This window comes from Xiphophorus hellerii, chromosome 4, assembly GCF_003331165.1.
Source record: "Xiphophorus hellerii strain 12219 chromosome 4, Xiphophorus_hellerii-4.1, whole genome shotgun sequence".
Classification (NCBI taxonomy): Eukaryota; Metazoa; Chordata; class Actinopteri; order Cyprinodontiformes; family Poeciliidae; genus Xiphophorus; species Xiphophorus hellerii.
The window spans coordinates 31,793,626-31,801,661 of NC_045675.1; the positions used below are offsets into that span (position 1 = coordinate 31,793,626).

General features: G+C 39.8%; 1 long non-coding RNA gene across 1 annotated transcript; it reads right to left on the bottom strand.

The window, feature by feature from the left end:
• On the bottom strand, nucleotides 1-1,187 carry LOC116719029 (uncharacterized). The gene is made up of 3 exons (XR_004339054.1): nucleotides 1,072-1,187; nucleotides 808-970; nucleotides 1-525 (listed from the first exon to the last, which is right to left on the bottom strand). It is a non-coding gene; the product is annotated as an uncharacterized LOC116719029 (long non-coding RNA).
• Nucleotides 1,188-8,036: the final 6,849 nt, after the last annotated feature.

The following is an 8,036-nucleotide window of genomic DNA, read 5'->3' on the forward strand; positions in this document are numbered from 1 at the left end:
TTAATAGTATGTCACTTTTTATTGCAACAATTTTTGATGACATAAAAATTTTCATTTCTAATATTTACATGTAAATACAATGAAGCATTACAACAGTTTTCAACAATAGTCATAACAGTTGGTAGTGACAGTTGAACAGAGCAGGTTTCACAAGTTAACATCTGCCTTCACAGGCCAACATCCACATTTATGTTTTGTGATTCTGTATTTGAACTTAATAAAGTCCAAAGAGTTTTTATCCCAAAGTCCATGTTTTTTTTGGAATTGATCATTTGTTTTGGGCTTTGGTATCTTGACAGTGTTTGAACAGGAAAGCGAGGTTTGGTCTGTCTCAAGGAGAATCCTTGCAGTCTGGTTTCTTCTTGTCGTCTGGTGCTGTCCTTTTTGCTGAGCTGAACTTCAAAGATTTCCTCTAACATTTCTGATGTCAGCTTTTCCACCCTTGTGCACATAAAGGGCCTGAACACAGAAGCATGAAGCTCCGAAGCAAAAATGACATCCAGGGTTGAAAGGCCATCCTTGAATCTAGAAAACATTCAGAATAACCATCACTTTAATGATGCTAAAAAGAACATGATATTAAATTGATGTTTTACAGTCACACATAAACATTAATATCTCTAATCTTGTTTCTTGTTTAGCACAGGTAATATTGCAAATCCACTAACTGGAGATTCACTAACTGGATAATTATTTGTCTGCTGGCTACTGTCGATTCTTACCCTACATTCGCTTGTTTTAACTGCAACAAAACAGTAACTAAATTAACATAGTTGGCAAATGTTAGTTTGTTATTGAAGGACCTACTTCACATGATCTCCGTCTCTTTATTCTGCGTCTCGTCCTCAGCTGTCCCCCTGATGCAACAGGAAACTTCTCTGGATTCCCAGCAGGATTTCCTGCGTCTCCTCAGTCCTCTGTGTCTTCTCTCTCCTCATTGGTCCAGTGATGTTGACTTGTCTCAGTCATGCTAGTGAACCAACACATGATCAGACACGCATTCCTTAATTTCTGTCGAAATAACAGATGACTGAATCAGACTTTCTGATCAAGTCATAATCATGACCTCACCATTTATAAAATCTACTAGAACCAGTAGATCAGCAGGTCCTCTGCTCTATTCCTGATCCTCCTTCCATCAGCACAAAGCTCATCAAAGCTCTGCTGTTATGAAAGGACTCAATGAAAAAAATCAGACAAGGCAAAAGGGTCAGTGAGGAGAAAGTACAGCAAAAAGTAGGAATCAGATTTGAGCATCAACCTCAACTTCATGCATATTGAAAGCTTTTGGTTGTGTAAAAGTAAATGTTCTTACTTTTTTTGTCCACTGGGTTCTCTTATCTTCCTCCTGACTGGTGGTGTTGAAGGTGGAGGATTCCAGGTTCAGGAGATCCAACCTGGGATGATCAGAGACATTATTGATCTGCACAATCTGAATCCAGGATCAGAAACCAGCGCTGGCTATAATGTTTCTAAAATTCTTTATTATTCAGTGTCTGACTCATAAACAGGTGAATTTTCAACATAAGATTCTGTGGCAATGCTTGGTTTGTTATTGAAGGACCTGCTTCACATGATCTCTGTCTCTTTATGCTGTGTCCCGTCCTCAGCTGTCCCCCTGATGCATCAGGAAACATCTTCTCTGGATTTCCAGCAGGATTTTCTGCGTCTCCTCAGTCCTCTGTGTCTTCTCTCTCCTGATTGGTCCAGTCTTGTCTTGTCTCGCTGATGCTGGAGAATCAACACACATTCAGTCTAAATAACAGATGACTGAAGGAGACTTTCTGATCAAGTCATCATCATGTCCTCACCTTTTCCACAATCTCTTCCAACCAGTAGAACAGCAGGTGGAGCAGGTCTTCTGCTTTAATTGTTGGTCAACTCAAGTCATGTGACATGAGTTGACGGAGAAATGAAAAAAAAAAGAAAAGACAAAAGAGTTAAAAAGGAAAATAATCACGGACAGCAAACAGAACCGGTTTCTAACTTTCAGCTCAACTCTGCGCAGCTCCATCTGAAATGTTTCGTTATGTTTTGTAGATAGAAATGTTCTTACTTTTTTCGACCAACTGGGTTCTCTTATCTTCCTCCACCTGACTGGTGGTGCTGAAGGTGGAGGATTCCAGGCTCAGGAGATCCAACCTGGGATGATCAGAACATCAGAGATCTGAGCAGTCTGGACCTGGGATCAGAAACTAGTGTCAGTATTTTTTAAAGTCTATTCTCTTTTTGGGATCTTTGTGTGTTGTAACACATGAATATGGCCACATAAACTATTTGTTTTATGAGATTAATAGTTTATCTTTACTCCACATCCTCTCTATTTCCTTCCCTCCGATCCTGTTCTCTACTTTCCCTCTGGATAAAAGCTCTTAATTAAATCCCTCAATCATAAATTCTGTCTTCCAAATTTTTATTGACTTGCTGCTTTCATTTGGTCTCTAATACAAAATATTATCAGGCAAACTTTCCTCACTTAATGTAAATTTTAACTCTATATGGAGGAACACTTTCTACTAATAGTGAATTTCTTTCTATAGTTATTTATTAAAGCTGATGGTCGCCAATGCCAGCAGGAGGCCAGCAGTATTATGTGTTGTTGAATGCAAAAACTTACAAGCAGGAACCACATGGACAACGATGAAAGAATCCAGCGATGAGCAGCTAAAACCTGAAAGAGTAGAACTGGGAGAGTGGATTAGTGGAGGAACAGGTGAGAACAATTAACTATATTAGAGAGCACCGTGTGGGGAAGCACCGCTACTACACCCTGAAACATGGGAGAGTAGAGAGGAAAACAGAGACAGAAGCACAGAGAGAATCTTGGAAGAAGCAGTCTCACTGCCAGCTGCTCTGTCTGGGACTGATACTTACTTTTGCCTTAACCTGAAAGGTGACTGCAGCTCCTGGTGGTCCTCAGAATATGTCTATGGTGGTCCAAGTCACTGGACCAAGCCTTAACCAAATATTTATCTCTGTCTTTTTCTTTTATCCTTAAAGATTTTAATTTGTACTCCGCGTGTTGTTTTAATTCCTCTACATTTTAATTTGTCCACAATGACATCATATTAGTCCTAAAAGATTAAAATTCCTCATTATTTGAAAGATTTCATTTGTCCACAGAAGCGTTGTCTTCGTCCTTAGAGAGATGAATTTGTCCCGCAAAGCGTTGTCTCTTCTCGGTCCTAAGAGATTTTATTTTTGACACCCAGCAGCATTACCAACCTTTAAAACCATTATCACCGAGTTTAAATGTTTTGCTCAACGACATTTTAACATGTGGACTTGAAGGTTTAGGAATCCAGCCACCAAATGATTGATCCGTGGATCAACGGTTCATATCCGGGATCCAAAGGTCCTGCCTATTTCTCTCTTCCTCTTGACATCTTTGAACATTTGAATTGACTTCCGTTTTTACTGTCGCTGCCGTTGTTATTTCATACGTAAATTCGCGTCATTCCGTGTGGATTTTATAATGTCCAGACCAGAATGGTTATAACTTTAAAACTGCTGTTTCAATCCGTTTATACCGATTATAACCGATTATATTGTGTCTCCATTTGTGTTTTTTCATGTCTTAAAAATTAGAAGTGTCAGAAACGTTATTTAAATTTTAAAGAGTTTAATTTGCAGCAGTGATGTCTCAATTGTATTGATTCTAGTGTCCCGAGCCGCGTTGTCTTAATCGTTTTGAGGTTTGATTTTTACCCAGTAAGATTGTTTTAGATTTAGTATTAATCATTGTCTCATTCCTTTTAGGATTTATCTTTTACGCACCAGCCATGTCCGACTCCTTTTAGTGTTTTTTGTTCAGCAATATGGTCTTGTTTGTCATAAATTTAAATTAGCCTCCTCCAGCATTTAGTCATTAATTGATTAACAGCAAAAAAGTCAGCATTGCCTGTCCTGCTAGAATCCTTAACATCTAAAATAAAAAAATCTAGCAGCGGGATAAAGAAAAGCCCCGGCGCAAGTCGCTACCTAAGGCATCCTCGGTCCTGCTAGAATCCTTAACATCTAAAATCCAGCAGCGGGATAAAGAAAAGCCCCGGCGCAAGTCGCTACCTAAGGCATCCTCGGTCCTGCTAGTATCCTTAACATCTAAAATCTAGCAGCGGGATAAAGAAAAGCCCCGGCGCAAGTCGCTACCTAAGGCATCCTCGGTCCTGCTAGAAAGCCATTGGCTTTAACAAAAACAACAGAGAAATGATGATATACCAATGGGACTTCTCAGGTAGGTCTTCAGTTTTTCAAGATCCCAATCTAATCAGAGTCACTTGACAAGTCGTAGTGAGGTCTAAACCACGCTTGTCTGAAACTCTCTCTTACTCTAATTCCGTCTGGTCCAATCCCAGCTGTTGATGGTATTGGTTCCTCTTCTATGTCCTCTTCAGACTCCACCCAGATACAGTCTTCAGGGGATGACAAACTTGAATCATTGCCATGTGCTGATGGTGAGAGACCAAGAACAGGGAAAGACAGAATGGGATCCTCAAATGCCAATGTAGGTGAAGGACTGAAGACACAGGCTGGCAAAATTAGATCCTCAAAAATTGGATCCAATGGTGAGGGACTAAAGACAGTGGGTGACAGAAAAGGATCCTCGGGCAATATGTACTGTGAGGGACCGATGACAGGGGATGACAGAATGGGATACTCTTCAGCAACACTGTGCCTACTCTTCTTGCCAGGGGGCTCCTCTTCAGCATCACCGCCCTTTGTCCTCTTTCTGCAGGTCACAGATGTCACATGACCCGGTTCCTCTTCCAAACCTAGCCTTTGTGGAGGACTGATGGCAGGGAATAACAGAAGGTAATCTTCATATGGAATTGGTGAAGAACTGAAGACAGAGGGTGGCAAAATTGGATCCTCCAAAATTAGATCCAATGGTGAGGGACATAAGACAGTGGAGGTCAGAAAAGGATCCTCATGCATTATGTACTGTGAGGGGCTGATCTCAGGGGATGACCAATCAAGATCCTCATGTGCCAATATACATAAGGGACTGAGGAAAGGATGTGACCAAACGGGATCCTCATGCGCCATGTATTGTGAGGGACTGGTGACAGGGGATGACAAAACGGGATCCTCTTCACCAACACTGTGCCTAGTCTTCTTGGTGGGGGACTCCTCTTCAGCATCACTGGCTTTTGTTCTCTTTCTGTTCATGCCAGTCATCACATGACCTGCATCCTCTTCCAAACCTACCTGGTAAGGTTGAGAGGTCCCAATTTGTCTGGAGTCCTGTAGACGCAAAATGGGCTCTTGAGTCTGCTGAGCCATCCCGATGTCCCATGTGTATTTAAATTTTGGAGGGAGAACCTCAAGCAGCTCTAACACAGCGTAAGAACGGTCCACTGTCGGACTGGAGCTGGTAGCACAGTCATTACCAACCTCGTCTTCACTGGAGCTGCTAGTACAACTATAACTAGAGCTGCTGCTACTAGTACTGCTGCCACTAGAGCTGCTAGTACGGCTGCCACTGGACCTGCTAGTACGGCTGCCACTGGAGCTGCTAGTACCGTAGCCACTGGAGCTGCTAGTACTCCTGCCACTGGAGCTGCTAGTACCGTAGCCACTGGAGCTGCTAGTACTGCTGCCACTGGAGCTGCTAGTACTGCTGCCACTGGAGCTGCTAGTACCGCTGCCACTGGAGCTGCTAGTACCGCTGCCACTGGAGCTGCTAGTACCGCTGCCACTGGAGCTGCTAGTACTGCTGCCACTGGACCTGCTAGTACCGCTGCCACTGGAGCTGATAGTACCGCTGCCACTGGAGCTGCTAGTACCGCTGCCACTGGACCTGCTAGTACTGGACCTACTAGTACTCGAGCTGCTAGTACTGGAGCTGCTAGTAGTGGAGCTGCTAGTACTTTTATTACCAACCTTGTCTTCACTGGAGCTGGTAGTACTACTCACCGTGATTGGAGGTGAAGTCCTGTGCGACACCTCTCCCTTGTCTTCAGAAACTGATGGGGAGTGAAATGTGAAATAGAATAAATAAACTAATCTTTAGTAACAACAAAACAGCAACAAAAAAAAATCAACAACAACATATTTTTACATAAAAACAAGAACACATTAAAACTAATGATCAAACATTGTATGGATAACCTCCACTCTGAGAAACAAACTTTGGTACCAATCAATCATTAACAACAGCTAATCAAATTTAGACTTGTTGATAGTTCATCTCTAATCATAAACTCAACATAAATTGAAGAGCTGTAGACTGTGTTGAGGACTTTTTAATAGCTAATAAAACACCTTTAATCTTAGATTGTACCATTAGTGTGAATAAAATAAAACACTTCAACAAGTTACTCAGTTTACCCTTCTGTAACAACCCATACTCACAAATCTTTGATGCTGCTGAACAGATATGTTTTATCTTTCTTAATAACCAAAATAAGATACACGATGCATTCATTACTATTAAACTTAAACTGTTACTTACATAACTTTAATATTTTATATATATTTTATAAGTATTACAAAGGTTTCAAAAATATGTCTCCATTAGCATTTTTAAATGACTAAAATGTTAATAGTGGTTAATCAAATTAAATCCCTTTGACCTCAACAACTTCTCAGACTCTCAGTAAAAGCTACTCGGACAACCAGTCAGTAAATCCTACGGTATGAATAAATTCCTTCATACTTCCACATATTGCCAACAGCAGAAATGTATGTCTATAAAACTCAGAGTTTAAGGACTGGGGACCTAAATAAACAGCCTTTCCCGAGTTTCCAGTAACAAGGGGCTCCTACAAAAATAAAACTGTTTATCTGCTCTGATTTTTAAATCACAAAAATCCAATTAACTCACAAATATGTTTCATCCCAAAAATGCAAATTATACCTTCCTAAGCTATGTTTTTCAAAGAGTCACAATTTCCTAAATTGAACACCAAAGTCATCAAAATTTATTTTAATTTAAATGTTTTTTCTTCTTTTCAGATCAGTTCACCAATGTAGGAAAACTAAACGCGCATATTGAAGTCTATCATTAGAAAAAAAAATGTGTTTATATATTTTAAGTAATAAGCTTATTTATTGTATTCAGATCAGTGCATTCATGGAAAACAAATATGTTTGTCAGGGTGTACAAAAAAATTAGGTAAAGAACAATCTAGTTTTGCTTTTCTGTTTTAATCATTTTAAAAATGATTAAAAGTAATCTGATTAATCTTATTTTGTCTTCAAACAAAATAAGATCATCACCGTACGTATTCGTGACATTTCTAGAATTAGAGCTAAATAATTTAGGGATATTATAGAAGGTACATGTTTCAAAAGTGTTTCTTTAATTTTTTATTGAAGTCATTTTACCAATGTATCCTTGGAGACTAAATACATTTGTTTGGGCATTTTTCAAAAAATGGACAAAGAACCAACCAGTCATCCAAGAACTGGACACCAAAGTCATCAAAGCTGATTTTCACAAAGAAATCATTATTTTGTTTGTGAAAACCAGCTTTCACTGATGATCACTACGACTAAACATGATTCATTGCCTAATGCGCACACACACACACACACACACACACCCACCCACACCCACCCACACACACACACACACAACGTAGTGGTAGGAGTTTGCCCTGCAATGGCCCATCTCTGTCCTTGAGTCCTTGGTCAAGACACTTCTCCCACCTTTCCTGCTGGGTCTGGTCAGACGGGCCAATGGCCTGATATAACGGCTGTGGCTACAATCCATTAGCGTATCACCATGAACGTGTGCATGAATGCAATTTACTGATATTATGTAAAGCCTCTTCCAGTGTCCTAATAAACCGGTTATTTCCATGGAAACCAAATATGTTTATGAGGGCATTTTTCAAAAAATAACATAGTAACGACCAAGAACCATCTATTTTTCCAAGAATTGGACATTTAACTGTTTTTTCAAACCAGCATAACATTTTATTCAAACACTAGTGTGTTAACACCACAGACATTTATCCACAAATTTCAGTAATCTTAACACAGAAATTTTAAAAAATAAAATTAAATATTTAATATATTTCATTTAGCGT